General features: G+C 47.5%; 1 long non-coding RNA gene and 2 pseudogenes across 1 annotated transcript; 2 read left to right on the forward strand and 1 right to left on the reverse strand.

Annotated features, from left to right (window-relative positions):
• The first annotated feature begins 77 nt into the window (after positions 1-77).
• LOC110533938 lies at positions 78-1,585 on the forward strand. Its single transcript, XR_002475063.2, has 2 exons — positions 78-352; positions 513-1,585. It is a non-coding gene; the product is annotated as an uncharacterized LOC110533938 (long non-coding RNA).
• A 13,901-nt stretch (positions 1,586-15,486) lies between these two features.
• On the forward strand, positions 15,487-15,595 carry LOC118944222 (annotated as a pseudogene).
• A 1,340-nt stretch (positions 15,596-16,935) lies between these two features.
• Positions 16,936-17,114, reverse strand: LOC118944190 (annotated as a pseudogene).
• Between the last annotated feature and the right edge of the window lie 2,952 nt (positions 17,115-20,066).

Genomic DNA, 20,066 nt, shown 5'->3' on the forward strand with positions numbered 1-20,066 from the left:
GAACAAATAGTTATATTGACTACGTCAGTCCTAGCTTCCTCATTAATGTCTTACGCCTCGTGTACACTAGCACACAGTGCCGTTCGGTGAAACACAGCTTCCCGTTCATTTTCAATGGAAGCAAAGCGGTGAGAAGCGGAGAAGACGGGATCGTTGGGCAACACGAACGTGGCATGGGAGTCAGTGAAAAAGTTCAATATTTCCCAACTTTATGCAAATCACCAGTCGCGACCGCTAGGCGATGACCTATCATATCGAGTGGTTCCCATGACGAATTTGACACTATGCGACCCAAGGCTGGAGACTTTCTTTAGCAGAGATGGCTGACAAAAATACCAGGTTGGAAGCAAATGTAAGTAATTATAATTTCATAACGAATCATGCAAAAAACTGTACAGTTGAGAGGAATATGTTAGTTAATGGCAAACGAATATGCATATTTTTTTGTCATAAAGTTAACTTGTGTTGTGAAATGAGAATGAAATTGTACTTATGGTTGTTTAATGTTTTAGGGACTCCTGAAACAACCAGCTACCCAGGCTGTCGTCTTGTGAAACAGTGGATGTAAAGAATCTAGCTAGCTAAAGCGTTTCCTGCCAATTTAATGGACAATTTTGTAAGCTCGCCTTGCTGATATTTGCCATGCAGCTGAAGTAACGCGGCTAGCTAACTACTTTCTTGCTTATTGTGCAGCGGAGGATAACAATACCTGTATGCCTATGGATGTGTAGCTAGCTATCTACCTGATCTGTGCATGGACCCAAACGTTTGGTATACATATTAGTTCAGAACCTAGCTATGAACCTGGGCTATCCTAGCAAGTTGTGTCAACTTCAAAACAGTCTGAATGACATTAATGAAGCCTATGGATTGAGTAGAATATAATATAACTTTGTGCCATGCATACAAGTCATATATACATGCAGTTATTACCATGCATGAGATCCCCACATTGTAGCCTGTACATTTAATATATTCACTGATCATGTACTCTACCTTGGCAAATAAAGGTGTGGTTCGGGTATGAATGTCTGTGAGATTCTTTTTCAGTCATATCCAATACCAGGAGTATCAAATTCCAGTCTTTGTATGATGCTGTGTCTGCATGTATGTATTACAATTATACCCTTCAACAGTTTTTACCAATCCTGGTCCTGGGACACATTGTAACTATGCAATAGACTAGAAACATGATTTAACTAATTAAAGGCTGATTTGTAATTTGTATATACATAAATATAATTTTAAAAACAGTACACTGTAGCAGTACACTGCATACAGGTATTGTTACTTCCTATGCATCATGTAAATACTCTAAAACTGGTTGATCTCGATATCTAATTTCCTTCACCTGCATTGATCTGATAATGTCACGACATCCACCAAAGTTGTTCCCTCTCCTTGTTCGGGCGGCGTTCGGTTCCCATCTCATAATTATGTTCCTTATTTAACCCTCTGGTTTCCCTTTCTGTTTGTGCGTGATTGTCTTTCGTGTGTTGGATTTCGATCCTGTTTTGTCCTTGTTTGATAACGGGATTTTTGTTACGTTCTTGGATTCAGTAAATACAGTGTTTATTTACTCTTACCTGTGTCCTGCGCCTGACTCCTTTGCTATCTTCTAGATAGACTCTGACAGAATCACACACCTCATACATGGAGTCAGCAGGTGCAGCCAGCCCTCCGCTTCAAATGGAGGAGCGCGTTCAGCAGCAAACCATGGACCGATGGGAGAGGGGTTTTTCCTGTGAACCCTGTGTCGTCTCCTCAGGTTCCACCACTACCTACCGTGATGTCCGCCTCTCCATCATCAGGATCCGGTGGGATTCAGCTCTCGCTCCCGAGGGCGTATGATTTTCCTTAGGTGTCACTACGGTGGAAAGTCCAAACCAGGTCTCCACCATGCACATTCCCCCAAATATGCCGATTTGGCACTCGCCATCTGTAAAAAGAAGGCGACTCAATTACCACCCCATCAACAGGGGGATTGTGCGATAGATCTCTTGGTAGAAGCTGCACTTCCCAGGAGTCACGTGTATCCTCTGTCACAGGAGGAGACGGCGGCTATGGAGACATATGTCACTGAATCTCTGGGACAGGGATACATTCAGCCTTCCATCTCACCTGTCTCCTCGAGTTTCTTTTTTGTGAAGAAGAAGGATGGAGGTTTGCGTCCGTGTATTGATTATCGAGGTTTGAATAAGATCACGGTAAAATACAGTTACCTGATACCGCTCATAGCCAGTATGACCGAGTCATTACACAGGGCGCGCTTCTTCACAAAATTGGACCTCAGGAGCGCTAACAACCTGGTGCGGGAGATGAGTGGAAGACAGCATTTAGCACCACTTCTGGGCATTATGAGTACCTCGTCATGCCGTACGGGTTAATGAATGCTCCATCAGTCTTCCAATCCTTCGTAGATGAGATTTTCAAGGACCTGCACGGGCAGGGTGTAGTGGTGTATATAGATGACATTCTAATATACTCCGCTACACGCGCCGAGCATGTGTCCCTGGTACGCAGGGTGCTTGGTAGACTGTTGGAACATGACCTGTACGTCAAGGCTGAGAAAAGTCTGTTCTTCCAACAGTCCGTCCCCTTCCTAGGGTACTGCTTTTCCGCATCAGGGGTAGAGATGAAGAATGACTGCATTAAGGCCGTGTGTAATTGGCCAACTCCCACCACGGTAAAGGAGGTGCAGCGGTTTTTAGGGTTTGCCAACTACTACCAGAGGTTTATCCGGGGTTTTGATCAGGTAGCGGCTCCCATTACCTCACTGCTGAAGAGGGGACCGGTGCAACTGCAGTGGTCGACTGGGGCGGACAGGGCTTTTGGTCACCTGAAGGCTCTGTTTACCTCAGCTCCCGTACTGGCTCATCCTGATCCCTCCTTAGCGTTCATAGTAGAGGTGGACACGTCCGAGGCAGGGATAGGGGCTGTGCTGTCTCAGCGCTCGGGTACGCCACCAAAGCTCCGCCCCTGTGCATTCTTTTCGAAGAAGCTCAGCCCAGCGGAGCGAAACTATGATGTGGGGGACCGGGAGTTGTTGGCTGTTGTCAAGGCTCTGAAAGCGTGGAGACATTGGCTTGAGGGGGCCAGACACCCTTTTCTCATTTGGGCTGACCACCGCAATCTGGAGTACATTCAAGCAGCGAGGAGACTGAACCCTCGCCAGGCAAGGTGGGCCATGTTTGTCACCCGCTTTTCTTTCACCCTCTCCTACAGACCAGTATCCCAGAATGTTAAGGCAGACGCACTGTCCCGGATGTATGACACAGAGGAGTGGTCCGCAGATCCCGCTGCCATTATTCCAGCTTCTTGCCTGGTGGCACGGGTGGTATGGGAGGTGGACGCGGACATGGAACGGGCGTCACGTTCAGAGCCCACTCCTACCCAGTGTCCGGTTGGGCGTAAGTATGTTCCGTTCGATGTCCGCAATCGTTTGATCTGTTGGGCCCACACTTCACCCTCCTCTAGTCATCCTGGCATCGGCCGGACAGCGCGCTGTCTTGCTGGGAAGTACTGGTGGCTCACGTTAGCCAAGGACGTGAGGGTTTATGTGTCCTCCTGTTCGGTGTGCGCACAGTGCAAGGCACCTAGGCACCTGCCCAGAGGGAAATTACAACCCCTTCCCGTTCCACAACGACCGTGGTCACACCTTTCGGTGGATTTCCTGATGGATCTTCCACCCTCGCGGGGTAACACCACGATCCTAGTCGTTGTGGATCGGTTTTCTAATTCCTTCCTTTGCCCGGTCTCCCTACGGCCCTACAGACTGCATAGGCCCTATTCACCCACATATTCCGGCACTATGGGGTGCCTGAGGATATAGTTTCTGATCGGGGTACCCAATTTGCGTCTAAAGTCTGGAGGGCGCTTATGGAGTGCCTGGGGGTCTCGGTCAGCCTTACCTCAGGTTTTCACCCCGAGAGCAACGGGCAGGTGGAAAGAGTCAACCAGGAGGTGGGTAGGTTTCTGCGGTCCTATTGCCAGGACCGGCCGGGGGAGTGGGCGGTGTTTCTCCCCTGGGCAGAGATGGCTCAAAACTCCCTCCGCCACTCCTCCACTAACCTGTCACCTTTTCAGTGTGTGCTAGGTTACCAGCCGGTCCTGGCACCATGGCATCAGAGCCAGATCGAGGCTCCTGCGGTGGATGAATGGTTTCGGCACTCGGAGGAGACATGGAACGCTGCCCTTGTGCTTGGCCATCAAGCGGCAGAAGATGAGTGCCGACCGTCACCTCAGTGAGGCCCCGGAGTATGCACCGGGGGACCGGGTCTGGCTCTCGACCCGAAACCTGCCCCTTCACCTGCCCTGCCGGAAGCTGGGTTCGCGGTCTATGGGGCCATTCAAAGTCCTGAGGAGACTGAACGAGGTTTGCTATAGGTTATAGCTCCCCCTGATTACCGTATTAACCCCTCATTCCATGTGTCTCTCCTCAGGCCGGTGGTGGCTGGTCCGCTCCAGCAGTCTGAGGTGCGGGAGGTTACTCCACCCCTTCTGGATATCGAGGGGGCCCCGGCATGGACTCAAGACGTCGGGCGAGAGTACCTCGTGAAGTGGGACGGGTACGGCCCAGAGGAGAGATGCTGGGTACCAGTGGGGGACATCCTGGACCCATTGTTACTCCAGGAATTTCACCGACTCCATCCGGATCGCCCTGCGTCTCGTCCCCCGGGTCATCCCAGAGGCCGGTGTCGGCGCACTGCTGGAGCCGCACGTCAAGGGAGGGGTACTGTCAAGACTTCCACCAAAGTTGTTCCCTCCTTGTTCGGGCGGCGTTCGGTGGTCAACGTCACCGGCTTTCTTGCTGCCACCGATCCATGTTTAATTTTTCCTTTTGTTTTGTCTGTTTATACACCTGGTTCCCATCTCATAATTATGTTCCTTATTTAACCCTCTAGTTTCCATTTATGTTTGTGCGTCTGACTCCTTCGCTATTTTCTAGATAGACTCTGACAGATAAACACAGGATAGGTGTAGTATTTCATCAAACGATAGACTTAATTTCAACCAGTAGAGAATGTGAAACACTTTATTGAAAGAAGTTAATAATCCAAGTGTTAACAATACATAATACATGCACTATAAATATTATAATTGTAATTTTATATTATAAACAAGTTCAATCTGTACTTCAATGCACATCTGGTGTGCATTAACAAAAACAGAGGAAGAAAGAGGAGGTGGGGAGAGAGGTAAGAACAGAGGATGGGAGGGAGAGGTGTAAAAGACAGGAAGGGAAAGAGGTAAGAACAGAGGAAGAAAGAGGGGAGGGAGAGAGGTAAGAACCGAGGATGGGAGGGAGAGGTGTAAAAGACAGAAAGGGAAAGAGGTAAGAACAGAGGAAGAAAGAGGTGTAAAAGACAGAAAGGGAAAGAGGTAAGAACAGAGGAAGAAAGAGGGGAGGGAGAGAGGTAAGAACAGAGGATGGGAGGGAGAGGTGTAAAAGACAGGAAGGGAAAGAGGTAAGAACAGAGGAAGAAAGAGGGGAGGGAGAGAGGTAAGAACAGAGGATGGGAGGGAGAGGTGTAAAAGACAGAAAGGGAAAGAGGTAAGAACAGAGGAAGAAAGAGGTGTAAAAGACAGAAAGGGAAAGAGGTAAGAACAGAGGAAGAAAGAGGTGTAAAAGACAAAGGGAAAGAGGTAAGAACAGAGGAGCAGGGAAGACAGCATATGATTAATGAACCACAGTGCTACCCTAATATTCTCTTAGTTCCCAACAATTACATAATAATGTCTGTCTCTAGTGGTGTCTCCTAACCAGCCTTGGGCTCCCAGTCGGCCCAAAGGTTATCTTAAGAGCGGGTGAGGTGGCGATGATGGGACTGGGGTTTGGCATCCTCTCTCACATCAAAACATACCTGCAGACGAGACAGATGGAGGGAGAAAGAGAGAGAGAGCATGTTTAAACCTTGTTTTTATTTTTTATTCTAACATTGTTAGTCATCATAATAATCAGAAGGTGAAATGCAAAACTGACCTTGGATCATTAACTCTGGGACTACTGCATCTCTCTGTATTTCAATGTAAAGCATCTCTTTAATAATACTTCCTGTATAATATAAACTGACCTGGGATCATTAACTCTGGGACTACTACATCTCTCTGTATTTCAATGTAAAGCATCTCTTTAATAATACTTCCTGTATAATATAAACTGACATGGGATCATTAACTCTGTTACTACTGCATCTCTATCTGTATTTCAATGTAAAGCATCTCTTTACAAATGACCGCTCACCTCTGATCATGCCTTGCCCTCTATGTAGCCAGTTCAGATGCGGGAGGGGTTGAATTGAATTTATTTTAGGTAACAGACATATACAAGAAAATGTACAATGTGGACGTAGAGGATATCACTTGAAAGTATTCATTAAAATGTTTGTTTCCATGGTGGTTCTCGATGGTAATAACAATATTGTAATAACAATAACACATATAATGATTAAAAGACAAAATTACAAACAACCATCAATACATTCATTTATATTGGCATCCTAAAAAGTGGCTCTATTCACAGCACTTAATCCCTAACCTTAAAAATCAACCATATTCATTTCACATTAAAACAATTTATTAATTGCACATCATACCGATCCTTCAAATAAATACACCTCACCAGCAGTAGGGGCACAAGGGGCAGTGGGGTGGTTTCTCTGACTTAGACAACCTTGTACAAATGAAAACCTTTGGCTGATTTTTAAAACTATTTTTTTGCTTGCTTGATCTTCAACGGAAGGCTATTCCATAGACAAATGCCTGTATGGAAAAACGTGCTCCTCACAGTACTATTTACTCTCTGGGTTTTACAAGACATAACACTAGCTCTGGTATTGTGACTGTGTTGATTATACCTGATAACATTATGTGGGTCCTACGGGGGGGGGGGACATTCAGCATATACCTGATAACATTATGTAGGTCCTACGGGGGGGGGGGGGACATTCAGCATATACCTGATAACATTATGTAGGTCCTACGGGGGGGGGGACATTCAGCATATACCTGATAACATTATGTAGGTCCTACGGGGGGGGGGGGACGGGACATTCAGCATATACCTGATAACATTATGTAGGTCCTACGGGGGGGGGGGGGGGGGGGGGACATTCAGCATATACCTGATAACATTATGTAGGTCCTACGGGGGGGGGGGGGGGGGACATTCAGCATATACCTGATAACATTATGTAGGTCCTACGGGGGGGACATTCAGCATATACCTGATAACATTATGTAGGTCCTACGGGGGGGGGGGGGGGGGGACATTCAGCATATACCTGATAACATTATGTAGGTCCTAGGGGGAACATTCAGCATATACCTGATAACATTATGTGGGTCCTACGGGGGGGGGGGGACATTCAGCATATACCTGATAACATTATGTGGGTCCTAGGGAAGATATTCAGCATATACCTGATAACATTATGTGGGTCCTAGGGAAGATATTCAGCATATACCTGATAACATTATGTAGGTCCTACGGGGGGGGGGGGGGACATTCAGCATATACCTGATAACATTATGTAGGTCCTAGGGAAGATATTCAGCATATACCTGATAACATTATGTGGGTCCTAGGGAAGATATTCAGCATATACCTGATAACATTATGTGGGTCCTAGGGAAGATATTCAGCATATACCTGATAACATTATGTGGGTCCTAGGGGGAACATTCAGCATATACCTGATAACATTATGTGGGTCCTAGGGAAGATATTCAGCATATACCTGATAACATTATGTGGGTCCTAGGGAAGATATTCAGCATATACCTGATAACATTATGTGGGTCCTAGGGAAGATATTCAGCATATACCTGATAACATTATGTGGGTCCTAGGGAAGACATTCAGCATATACCTGATAACATTATGTGGGTCCTAGGGAAGATATTCAGCATATACCTGATAACATTATGTGGGTCCTAGGGGGAACATTCAGCATATACCTGATAACATTATGTGGGTCCTAGGGAAGATATTCAGCATATACCTGATAACATTATGTGGGTCCTAGGGAAGATATTCAGCATATACCTGATAACATTATGTGGGTCCTAGGGGGAAGATATTCAGCATATACCTGATAACATTATGTGGGTCCTAGGGGGGGGGGGGGGACATTCAGCATATACCTGATAACATTATGTGGGTCCTAGGGAAGATATTCAGCATATACCTGATAACATTATGTAGGTCCTAGGGAAGATATTCAGCATATACCTGATAACATTATTTGGGTCCTAGGGAAGATATTCAGCATATACCTGATAACATTATTTTGCATGACCTGCATTCTCTTTTTCAGCTTTTTTGATAGCCCACTATACCAAGCAGCGCAGGCATATGCAAAATGACACTGAATCAAGGTTGAGACAAGCGGTTTCTTAACTTTGATGTTAAAATATCTAGTGTTACGATAGAAATGTTAATTTGTTCGACCATTTTAGAAAGAATTTTAGCAGCAATCAGGTCTTCAGAAAGGGATTGATCTCGGGACACAGCAAGAGAAGTTACACATGTTTGAGATTCAATCTCCTTGCCTGCACAGTTCCCCTTTATCTTGTCAGCCCTATAAGCAATCTATGTTTTGTTCCAAACAAAATCGATTCGGTTTTTCACAAATGCAGTGACAATTTGTTGTCAGTCAACCAATCTCTAACAAAATGCAATTCCTCTCCGATTGAAACAGTCATTTTCTGTGCCCACTGCTGATACATCGACTATCTCGTCTCTAGATTGCACCCATCATCCCTGCTTGTGTCCAGTATCCCAATGTTTGGCACCGCATTTAAAGGGCAAACAAGCGAAATGTGACTTTGATACTGTACAGCTTCATCATACAACAAGGGGTTTGATAGCTCCACACTTGATGTGAACGAACAAACCACAAATGTCGCAAGCCAACCCTTTTTTTTATGATTCCTCACGGTTTTACCATAGTGTGGGCATAGTTGTTGAGCTTGTTTTGTGGTGTTTGGGCCAGGACAGGGGTTTTACATCGCCACAGAGTAGCAGGCTGAAGGTAGTAACACGCGGCGTGTTAGGGTCTCAGCGGCGTTTCCTGTGTACCTCTACCGAGCGGCTCAGCTGTTCACCTGAACGCCAAAACAAAACTTCTGGCTAGAGACATAATAGTGGTGAACGCGTACTCTCTTGTTCACCGACACAGCTGATATAACCTAGAGGAGAGAGGGATGAAGGGGAGAGAGGGATGAAGAGGAGAGGAGAGAGGGATGAAGGGGAGAGAGGGATGAATGGGAGAGAGGGATGAAGAGGAGAGAGGGATGAAGGGGAGAGAGGGATGAAGAGGAGAGAGGGATGAAGAGGAGAGAGGGATGAAGGGGAGAGAGGGATGAAGGGGAGAGAGGGATGAAGGGGAGAGAGGGATGAAGTGAAGAGAGGGATGAAGTGAAGAGAGGGATGAAGTGAAGTGAGGGATGAAGTGAAGAGAGGGATGAAGTGAAGAGAGGGATGAAGTGAAGAGGGATGAAGGGGAGAGAGGGATGAAGTGAAGGAAAGAGACTTTTTATTTTTTATTTAACTAGGCAAGTCAGTTAAGGTTACTAGTCAGTTACGGTTACTAGTCCAACGCTCTAACCACCAGGCTACCCTGCCGGCCCTTATTGAGAAAATAAGGTAGTTAAATAGACAGTCAACATGAATCTGTGTGTGTGGCCTCACCTGGTGTCCACACTAAGTGGTTGCGGACTTTAGGCTTGAAAACATGCACAGACACACGAGGACAAACAATACAACATAGTTATAGAAATAATAAAGTGTCTTACTATTCTCCATGGTCGGTCCTCTGGCCTATTCTCCATGGTCGGTCCTCTGGCCTATTCTCCATGGTTGGTCCTCTGGCCTAATCTCCATGGTTGGTCCTCTGGCCTAATCTCCATGGTTGGTCCTCTGGCCTAATCTCCATGGTTGGTCCTCTGGCCTAATCTCCATGGTTGGTCCTCTGGCCTAATCTCCATGGTTGACCCTCTGGCCTATTCTCCATGGTTGGTCCTCTGGCCTAATCTCCATGGTTGGTCCTCTGGCCTAATCTCCATGGTTGGTCCTCTGGCCTAATCTCCATGGTTGACCCTCTGGCCTATTCTCCATGGTTGGTCCTCTGGCCTAATCTCCATGGTTGGTCCTCTGGCCTAATCTCCATGGTCGGTCCTCTTGCCTATTCTCCATGGTCGACCCTCTGGCCTATTCTCCATGGTTGGCCCTCTGGCCTATTCTCCATGGTTGGCCCTCTGGCCTATTCTCCATGGTTGGCCCTCTGGCCTATTCTCCATGGTTGGTCCTCTGGCCTATTCTCCATGGTTGGTCCTCTGGCCTATTCTCCATGGTTGGTCCTCTTGCCTAATCTCCATGGTTGGTCCTCTGGCCTATTCTCCATGGTTGGTCCTCTTACCTATTCTCCATGGTTGGCCCTCTGGCCTATTCTCCATGGTTGGTCCTCTGGCCTATTCTCCATGGTTGGCCCTCTGGCCTATTCTCCATGGTTGGTCCTCTGGCCTATTCTCCATGGTTGGTCCTCTGGCCTATTCTCCATGGTTGGCCCTCTTGCCTAATCTCCATGGTTGGTCCTCTGGCCTATTCTCCATGGTTGGTCCTCTGGCCTATTCTCCATGGTTGGTCCTCTGGCCTATTCTCCATGGTTGGCCCTCTTGCCTATTCTCCATGGTTGGTCCTCTGGCCTATTCTCCATGGTCGGTCCTCTGGCCTATTCTCCATGGTCGGCCCTCTGGCCTATTCTCCATGGTCGGTCCTCTGGCCTATTCTCCATGGTCGGTCCTCTGGCCTATTCTCCATGGTCGGTCCTCTGGCCTATTCTCCATGGTCGGTCCTCTGGCCTATTCTCCATGGTTGGTCCTCTTACCTAATCTCCATGGTTGGTCCTCTGGCCTATTCTCCATGGTTAGCCCTCTTGCCTATTCTCCATGGTTGGCCCTCTTGCCTATTCTCCATGGTTGGTCCTCTTGCCTATTCTCCATGGTCGGTCCTCTGGCCTATTCTCCATGGTTGGCCCTCTGGCCTATTCTCCATGGTCGGTCCTCTGGCCTATTCTCCATGGTCGGTCCTCTGGCCTATTCTCCATGGTTGGTCCTCTTGCCTATTCTCCATGGTTGGCCCTCTTACCTATTCTCCATGGTTGGCCCTCTGGCCTATTCTCCATGGTCGGTCCTCTGGCCTATTCTCCATGGTCGGTCCTCTGGCCTATTCTCCATGGTTGACCCTCTTGCCTATTCTCCATGGTTGGTCCTCTTGCCTATTCTCCATGGTTGGCCCTCTTGCCTATTCTCCATGGTTGGCCCTCTGGCCTATTCTCCATGGTTGACCCTCTGGCCTATTCTCCATGGTTGACCCTCTGGCCTATTCTCCATGGTTGACCCTCTGGCCTATTCTCCATGGTTGGTCCTCTGGCCTAATCTCCATGGTTGGTCCTCTGGCCTATTCTCCATGGTCGGTCCTCTGGCCTATTCTCCATGGTTGACCCTCTGGCCTATTCTCCATGGTTGACCCTCTGGCCTAATCTCCATGGTTGGTCCTCTGGCCTAATCTCCATGGTTGGCCCTCTTGCCTATTCTTTGAAGGTGGAAGAAGCCACAGTTATACACCTGAGGCTGCTTACTGCACAACACAATCCATCAATCAGATTGATATATGAGTGGGTAGGTGTGGGTTACAGGGTGTCTAACAGTTCTACATTTTTTTCAAATTGGGACTTAAAATAACCTGTTCTGTTTTTGTACAGACGTCACACCCTTACCTGAACAACACCCTTACCTGAGAAATTGAAAGAAACTGGGAAGTGAATAACTGCAGTTGACATAGTCAAGTAAATGGAAGAATAGTCTTATTGCAATGTGAATGACTCTTAAAAGAGCCTTTGGTTGTGCGTAGTGTAGTCTATGGTGTTGCCAGGAAACAGCACCCTCTTCAAAGAAGTAGGAGGTGAAGATCTCCCGTACACGGATTGCCTCCCCATGCTGTGTTGTTGGACCCCATCCTTGAAACATCCTGCAGAGCAGCAGACTCCTCCTCTGGCACACTGCGGCGAGCTGCAGATCCCCTCCTGGTCCTCGTGTCCATCCTCATGAAGTTATGCCGGACACAGGTAGCCTGCACACACCTGAATTCCCGCAGGAGACAGTCCCAGATTACCCTGGTCACCCGACCTTGCAGTGCCCTGGTCACCCCACCTTGCAGTGCCCTGGTCACCCCACCTTGCAGTGCCCTGGTCACCCCACCTTGCAGTGCCCTGGTCACCCCACCTTGCAGTGCCCTGGTCACCCCACCTTGCAGTGCCCTGGTCACCCCACCTTGCAGTGCCCTGGTCACCCCACCTTGCAGTGCCCTGGTCACCCCACCTTGCAGTGCCCTGGTCATCCAACCTTGCAGTGCCCTGGTCACCCCACCTTGCAGTGCCCTGGTCACCCCACCTTGTAGTGCCCTGGTCACCCCACCTTGCAGTGCCCTGGTCACCCCACCTTGCAGTGCCCTGGTCACCCCACCTTGCAGTGCCCTGGTCACCCCACCTTGCAGTGCCCTGGTCACCCCACCTTGCAGTGCCCTGGTCACCCCACCTTGCAGTGCCCTGGTCACCCCACCTTGCAGTGCCCTACACGGTAACTGTAGGCAACCGTTTTTAAGTCATCTCCAGTTATAAGGTATCTGTAGGAATATGGAAGATAATGTCATTGTTAGACTTTAACATCACCGGGGTCATTGTGGATTACTAAAGTATAATATCCCTGATAACAAATCATGACAACATTGGATAGACAGATGCATGTAAACACACATGTGCATGTTTAGCATGTGACAACAGCAGGATCACATCAATGATAGCATCACATATGTGTGCCCCTTTGAGACCCCAGGACCAGGACTGAGAGCCACTGCTCTTTACTGGCACCTCTTCATCTGTAGACAGGCTTTCACAGCTCTCTGTATCTGCGGAGAGAAAAACCTCACAACAAACGTACTTCATTATACTCAAATTAGACCACACTGAATATTATGTTGCTATTATCTCCATCCTCACTTCTAGGGACAGGAACTACACAAGTACCTGCCCTATCCAGAATAATCTACTCTCTCTCTGCGATCTAATAGGGGTGTCAGTGGGCTGACTGTGAACGCTCTGAGAGACTCTGGGTTGAGGTCAGTGATAAAGTAGTCTACAGTACTACTGACAAGAGATGAGCTATAGGTGTACCTACCGTAGGAGTCTCCTCGAAGCCTACCATTGACTATGTACATACCCAGGATGCAACAGAGCTATAGGTGTACCTACCGTAGGAGTCTCCTCAAAGCCTACCATTGACTATGTACATGCCCAGGATGCAACAGAGCTATAGGTGTACCTACCATTGGAGTCTCCTCAAAGCCTACCATTGACTATGTACATACCCAGCGGTTGACTGAGCTGCAGGAGTTGTGACCCGTTTTTGTCGGTTATGGTGTCGTATTTGTGCCTAAGGGGGTATATGGGGGAGGGAATGCTGCAACCTCCAGGTAGATGTTTGTCCCCCTGTGTGCTGAGGGTGTCAGGTTCTTATCCAGTTATGGCATTTAGGTCGCCACAGACTAGTACATGTCCCTGTGCCTGGAAATGATTGATTTCCCCCTCCAGGAGGGAGAAGCTGTCTTCATTAAAGTATGGGCGATTCTAGTGGGGGGATATAGGTAGCACACAGGAGGACATTTTTCTCTGTTGAGATAATTTCCTTTAGAATTTCTAGCCAAATGTAAAATGTTCCTGTTCCTCTGCTCCAGCAGTCTGTTCCTCTCCTCCAGCAGTCTGTTCCTCTCCTCCAGCAGTCTGTTCCTCTCCTCCAGCAGTCTGTTCCTCTCCTCCAGCAGTCTGTTCCTCTCCTCCAGCAGTCTGTTCCTCTCCTCCAGCAGTCTGTTCCTCTCCTCCAGCAGTCTGTTCCTCTCCTCCAGCAGTCTGTTCCTCTCCTCCAGCAGTCTGTTCCTCTCCTCCAGCAGTCTGTTCCTCTCCACCTTCAGCTCTCCGGGTCTGGTTGAGGGGTTGTTGTTGAGCTGGACTGTTTTTTGTGCGGACTCTCAATCTCCTCTCGCTCACTCTCTCGTTCATATTATGGGGACATACAGGGTACTAAGTGTGTAGAGGGTCATATATAATAATCTATTGATTGATGAATTGATTGGTTGATTGATTGATAAGGCCTGATGATGTTATTCTAGTCCTATACCTCCATCGTGAGTTAGGAGGAGGAAGAGGAGGAGGTGTGGTGAGCTTTAGTGTTAATACTGGAGAAAGGCCTGTCCCAGTCTCCTCTCTATATGTACCACTAATGTAAATGTAAATATCAAAACAGATACCAAACATTAAGAAACTATAAGGAAGAGAAGAGTAACTGCAATGAAATAAACCAGAGACCTGTGGAAAGAAGCCCCCTGATCTCCTCGTGTCTGCCAGCAGGGGAGGACACCACGCCTCAGCTCAGGACACCACGCCTCAGCTCAGGACACCACGCCTCAGCTCAGGACACCACGCCTCAGCTCAGGACACCACGCCTCAGCTCAGGACACCACGCCTCAGCTCAGGACACCACGCCTCAGCTCAGGACACCACGCCTCAGCTCAGGACACCACGCCTCAGCTCAGGACACCACGCCTCAGCTCAGGACACCACGCCTCAGCTCAGGACACCACGCCTCAGCTCAGGACACCACGCCTCAGCTCAGGACACCACGCCTCAGCTCAGGACACCACGCCTCAGCTCAGGACACCACGCCTCAGCTCAGGACACAACGCCTCAGCTCAGGACACAACACCTCAGCTCAGGACACAACACCTCAGCTCAGGACACAACACCTCAGCTCAGGACACAACACCTCAGCTCCTGCTGTAACGGGTGGACCGAAGGCCGATTCCACCAACCTCACGTGTCTGAAGGACGCACTGTGGTCCTCTGACAACTTGTTGGTAGGGAAACGCATGGAGAACATCCATCAGACAGTGGCCTTGATAGCTACGGAAGCCCTGAGGTGGTATGGACAAAATAGAGCCTCAACCCCAGACAAAGTATCACCCACAACATCTAAGGTCCCGGCCTGACAGTGCTGCAACGCCTAGGGGAGGGATCTCTTCTGGGCCCTGAAGGATGGGGCGGAGTTGATTCGGAAGAGCAGGAGGAGGCAAGTTTGATAAGGACTCACCTCGTTCCTGCACAAAGGAGAGAAGACCTCTTTTTTAATAAAGGGACTTTTAAACCGTTTACATGTCTTTAAAAGGTATACTCTTGTTTGAATTATAATGTGCACATTTGAAATGGCTTTTACAGATTGGATATGTTTAAAAGTGCTTATTTCTTAGGGTGTTTTAATAACATGTACTTTTAACATATAATGTTTCAATGCAGTTTTCTATGCATATTATCTCGTTTTAAAGCGTACAAATGATTATGTTAAAAGTATGAGCTATTAAGAAACCCTGCGACAATAACCATTTTTCCAAAATAAAATAAATCTGTTCTTATCAGTTTAATATCTGATATGTCCTCTATCTGGGGACAATATATGAAATGGATTTTTCCACGGTCAAGTAGGTTATACATAACTGTGCCATTATTCAGAATTCTGATTGTGTGCCGTCATGATTCGCTTGTATGACATTTGGAGCCCCAAGCTACAGGCTTCTGTAGGGCTAAACCTGCTGAGCTGAAAACATGCGATTTAGAAGGGTTCGATTATACGCCCAGGCTTTTATTTTACAATTAGTATCAGCAACGATCTGGAGCCGTCTGTCAGTAATACCCACATACATTTATTTTAGCGATCATTTTGGACATGTAGCCTATTGTAATCATTATGGAACTTATGTAGCAGGTTAAACCTGGAGCCTGGCGCACGGTTCGCGACGACTGGACTGTTGTCATACAGTTCCACGATTAGTGAGAATGAAAGTAGATTTGTAGGATTATAGTTCAACCACTATTGGACACTTTTTCTCCACATACCAATATTTCATGGATGGAACTTGAATTCTGACAACTTTCAGTATGAAACAAAGCAGTGCATGTTTTATTCATCGATATACAGTATTTTGTGAGTAGATAGATGCTCTCCAACCCAATAGGCCTATCAGTATTTTATGTGCATGATATGAAGTTTGCTGTAGTGACTGACTAAGCCTAATTTTAAAAGTGTGCCTCAAAAGTGCCATGTTTGCAAAAGTGTATTATGCGAAGCACACATTTAGTTAGGCAGCCAGGACCGTAGGACGCATTGTCGGTCTAGCTCTCACTGCAGTCCAGTGCCATGGACATCTTTGAAGTTTGGCCTCTAGTAATTTAGGAGGGCAACTTTATAAAGGCCTCCCTACAATGACCTTATCATGCAAGGCTCTACAGACAGATTTAAAAAAATATATAGACTATTTTTATTTCATACATTATTTGTGTTGATGATGTACTATGTAATGAAGTCGAGTGGTTCAACATTAAAATGCATTTTGATTGAACACATAGCTTGAACAAGGCGACGGTCGGTGGAAGTCTGGCGCCACCAAGTGGACAATTATTTTACCTGAGATATTTTGTAAAATATCAAATGTTATGTCAATATTGTTATCTGCAAATGGTTTCCCACACCCCTATTTGATAGATTTTTATTCCAGTTTAGCAGTAAATCTGGTTTTAACTCAATAAGGATTTGTCTCGTTTCGTTGGTGCAAGTAAGAACAGGTGTTTTCTGGAAGTTTTGTTGCATTTCCTTTGAAAACAGCTCATCTGTATTTTTGTACATCATTTTATACACATACAAACGGCATAAAAGCGTCAGGGCCGAGTGGCTTCACCACTTTCTAGGCATCATTGACAGACTTGCTCAAACGTAATGATTCTAATAAAACTAACATCCGGTTAACTTCGTCCAATTTATATTTACAACGGAAGGGGGTGCACCGTTCCTGGAGGTACTGCAATACCAGGTCGATGCGTGGAGTGGACGGAGCAAGCCCCTATTCCATCTCCCTATTCCAAAAATCAATTTAATATATGGTCCCCAGATAGGGGACGTATCAGATATTAAACTGATAAGAACAGATTTTTCTTTTCTTTTGGAAAAGTTTTATTGATACATTTCCTTTAAAAACAGCTCATACATTTTTTACATCATTGACACATAAAAACGGCAACAAAGCATAAAACACAGCATTTGAAAGTTACATTTAAATTTTTTTTTTTTTTTTTCTTTTGGAAAAGTTTTATTGACACATTTCCTTCAAAAACAGCTCATACATTTTTTACATCATTGATACATAAAAACGGCAACAAAGCATAAAACACAGCATTTGAAAGTTACATTTAAATTTGTTAAAAAGTACATGTTGTTAAAACCAATGAAAACAACCATGGATAAAAGTACTTTCCTTGTAAAAACATCAAATCTGTAAAAGCCATTTAAAATGTGTACTAATGATCTAACAAAGGTAAAACATTTTTAAGACATGAAAAACCATGTTAAAAAGTCACTTTGTTAAAAGGCTGTCTTCAGTCCCTTGTACAGGAGGGGGGGTGAGTCTTTATCAAGCTCACCTCATCCTGCTCTTCTGAATAGATCATCGTCCCGTCCTTCGGGGCCCAGAGGAGATCCCTCCCCTAGGCGCATCGCCCTAGGCGCCGCAGCGCTGTCAGGCCGTGGCCGCCGGGACCTAGGGTGTTGTGGGGGACCCTTCGCCTGGGGTCGAGGCCCCCTTCCTTCCGTACCACCCCAGGGCTTCCGTGGCTACCATGGCCACTGCCTGGGGGGTGGTCTCTACGTTTTTCGCTACCAGCAGGTTACGGGAGGACCACAGTGCTTCCTTCAGGCACGTGAGGGTGGGCCAGAGCTTGGTGAAGGCCTTCGATGGAATGGGCCTTCGGCCCACCCCATACAGCACGAGCTGAGGTGTTAGGTCCTCCCCTGCTGGCAGACACGAGGTGATCAGGGGGCCTGCTTCCTTCCACAGGTCCCTGGCGGCTCTGCACTCCCAGAGCATGTGCCTCACCGACTCTTCTTGGCCGCAGCCTGGTCGGGGGCACGCGGATGTCCTCGCCATGCCCCGTGAGTGCATAACGGCCCTGACCGGGAGGATCTCGTGGGCGACCATCCAGGACAGGTCCCGATGCCGATTCAGGAGAGCAGGATGGGCCACGTTGCGCCAAACCGTTGTGGGCTCACCTATAGCGAGCCCGCGCACTGGACACACTGGTTCCCGATCCTGCACAAGAGAGAGAAGAGAGCGGTGTTTTGTTAAAACCGTGACTGTTTCTTTTTCCAGTTTAAAATGTCTTAAAAACTTCTGGAGCTGGACGTAGTGCGGGGGTAGCAGGAAAGAGACTGGGGCTCGCAGGTCGACTGGGATCAGCCTCAGAGTCCTGAGGTAAGATCCCAGCCAGAACCGTGCGAGGGCCTGGGTCTTGTTGTTGACCGGGGAGGTGGCAAGAGTCAGATGTAACGCTGTGTAGCGGCTGCCCAGGAACAAGTAGAGGTCAGGCAAGCCTTTCCCCCCCCTGGACCTGGGCCTCTTGACCACCTCCCTCCTCAGCCTCTCCCACTTGCATCCCCACAGGAAGTAAAACAGCGTCCGCTCCAGGTCTAAAATTCTCCTTCGAGGGGGGATAAAAACAGAACTGATTAATAAAAGCACAGGTAAAATCACAGCTTTAATGATTAAAACCTTGCCCTCAAAAGTCAGCTGTCGTAGTCCCCAAAAACCCAGTCTCTGTCTTACCGTCCCCAGGATTCCGCTCCAGTTACCGCTCCCTCCTCCCCCCCGGTCAAACTTTACCCCCAGTACCCTTATGTCCGTCAGTTTAACTGTCAGAGGTAGTCTGGTCAAGTCTGGGTCTGCCCACGGTCCGAAGAATTGGGCCTCTGTCTTGTCTCTGTTCAGTCTCGCCCCAGAGGCTCGTCCGTACCAGTCAGTCCTGTCCAGAGTCCTGTCGACAGATAAAAGGTCGGTACATAAAATGTTGACGTCGTCCATGTAAAAGACGCACTTGGCGGTCATCCCCCCACTCCCCGGGATACCCACCCCACTGATCCCTTGGTCCCTTCTCAAGACCTGTGCCAGTGGTTCAATACAGGCCACGAACAGAAGGGGAGATAACGGACAGCCCTGACGGACGCCGCAGTGTACTCCCACTGCTTTTGACAGATGCCCATTTACAAGGATTTTGCTGGTGATGTCCCCGTACAGCAGTCCCACCCAAGCTAAGAACCTGTCCGGGAAACCCATTTTTTGCAGTACCTTAAAGAGGTACTGGTGCGAGACCCGATCAAAGGCTTTTTCAAAATCTAAATTTAGGACTACAAGCCGCATGTTTCTGTCTCTCGCATAACAGATGGCATCTCGGATCAGTATCAGGCTGTCCGTGATCTTCCTTCCGGGCACGGCACAGGTTTGGTCCGGGTGGATCACCTCCCCTAAAACAGAAGACATTCTGAGTGTTAAAACCTTGGTAAAAAGTTTACAATCAAAGTTTAAAAGGGTAATCGGTCTCCAGTTTTTCAGGTCCGTCCTGTCGTTTTTCTTATGTAAAAGAGTCACGATCCCCACTCTAAAACTGTCGGGTAGTCTGTCGAGGTGTTCGAAGTCAGTAAAAACAGTCAGAAGTTCGTCGGCTAAAACATCCCAAAAGGTCAGATAAAACTCCAAAGGGAGGCCGTCCTCCCCCGGTGATTTACCCCTCTTAAAACGTTTCAGTCCTTGGTCGATTTCTGTCCTCGTCAGGTCTTTTTTCAGGTCGTCTGTATTGGGTAAGGTCTTGTCGATGTATGTTAAAAGGTCCCCCATTGTTCCCTCGCACACATCTTTTACCCCAAACAGTTCCCCATAAAAGTCCTCGACCACTTCCTTTATTCCCTCTGTGTCTGTTTTTAAAACCCCGTCCTTGTTTCTCAATCCTGTCATAATCCTACCCTTACTAATTATTTTCTTAAAAAAGTACCTAGTGCACTTCTCCCCCTCTTCTAATTCCCTTTCCTTGCTTCTTAAAATAACCCCCTTGCATCTCTGTTCTGCTAAAAGTGCCATTTCC

The sequence above is a fragment of the Oncorhynchus mykiss genome, chromosome 2 (genome assembly GCF_013265735.2).
Source record: "Oncorhynchus mykiss isolate Arlee chromosome 2, USDA_OmykA_1.1, whole genome shotgun sequence".
Taxonomy (NCBI): domain Eukaryota; kingdom Metazoa; phylum Chordata; class Actinopteri; order Salmoniformes; family Salmonidae; genus Oncorhynchus; species Oncorhynchus mykiss.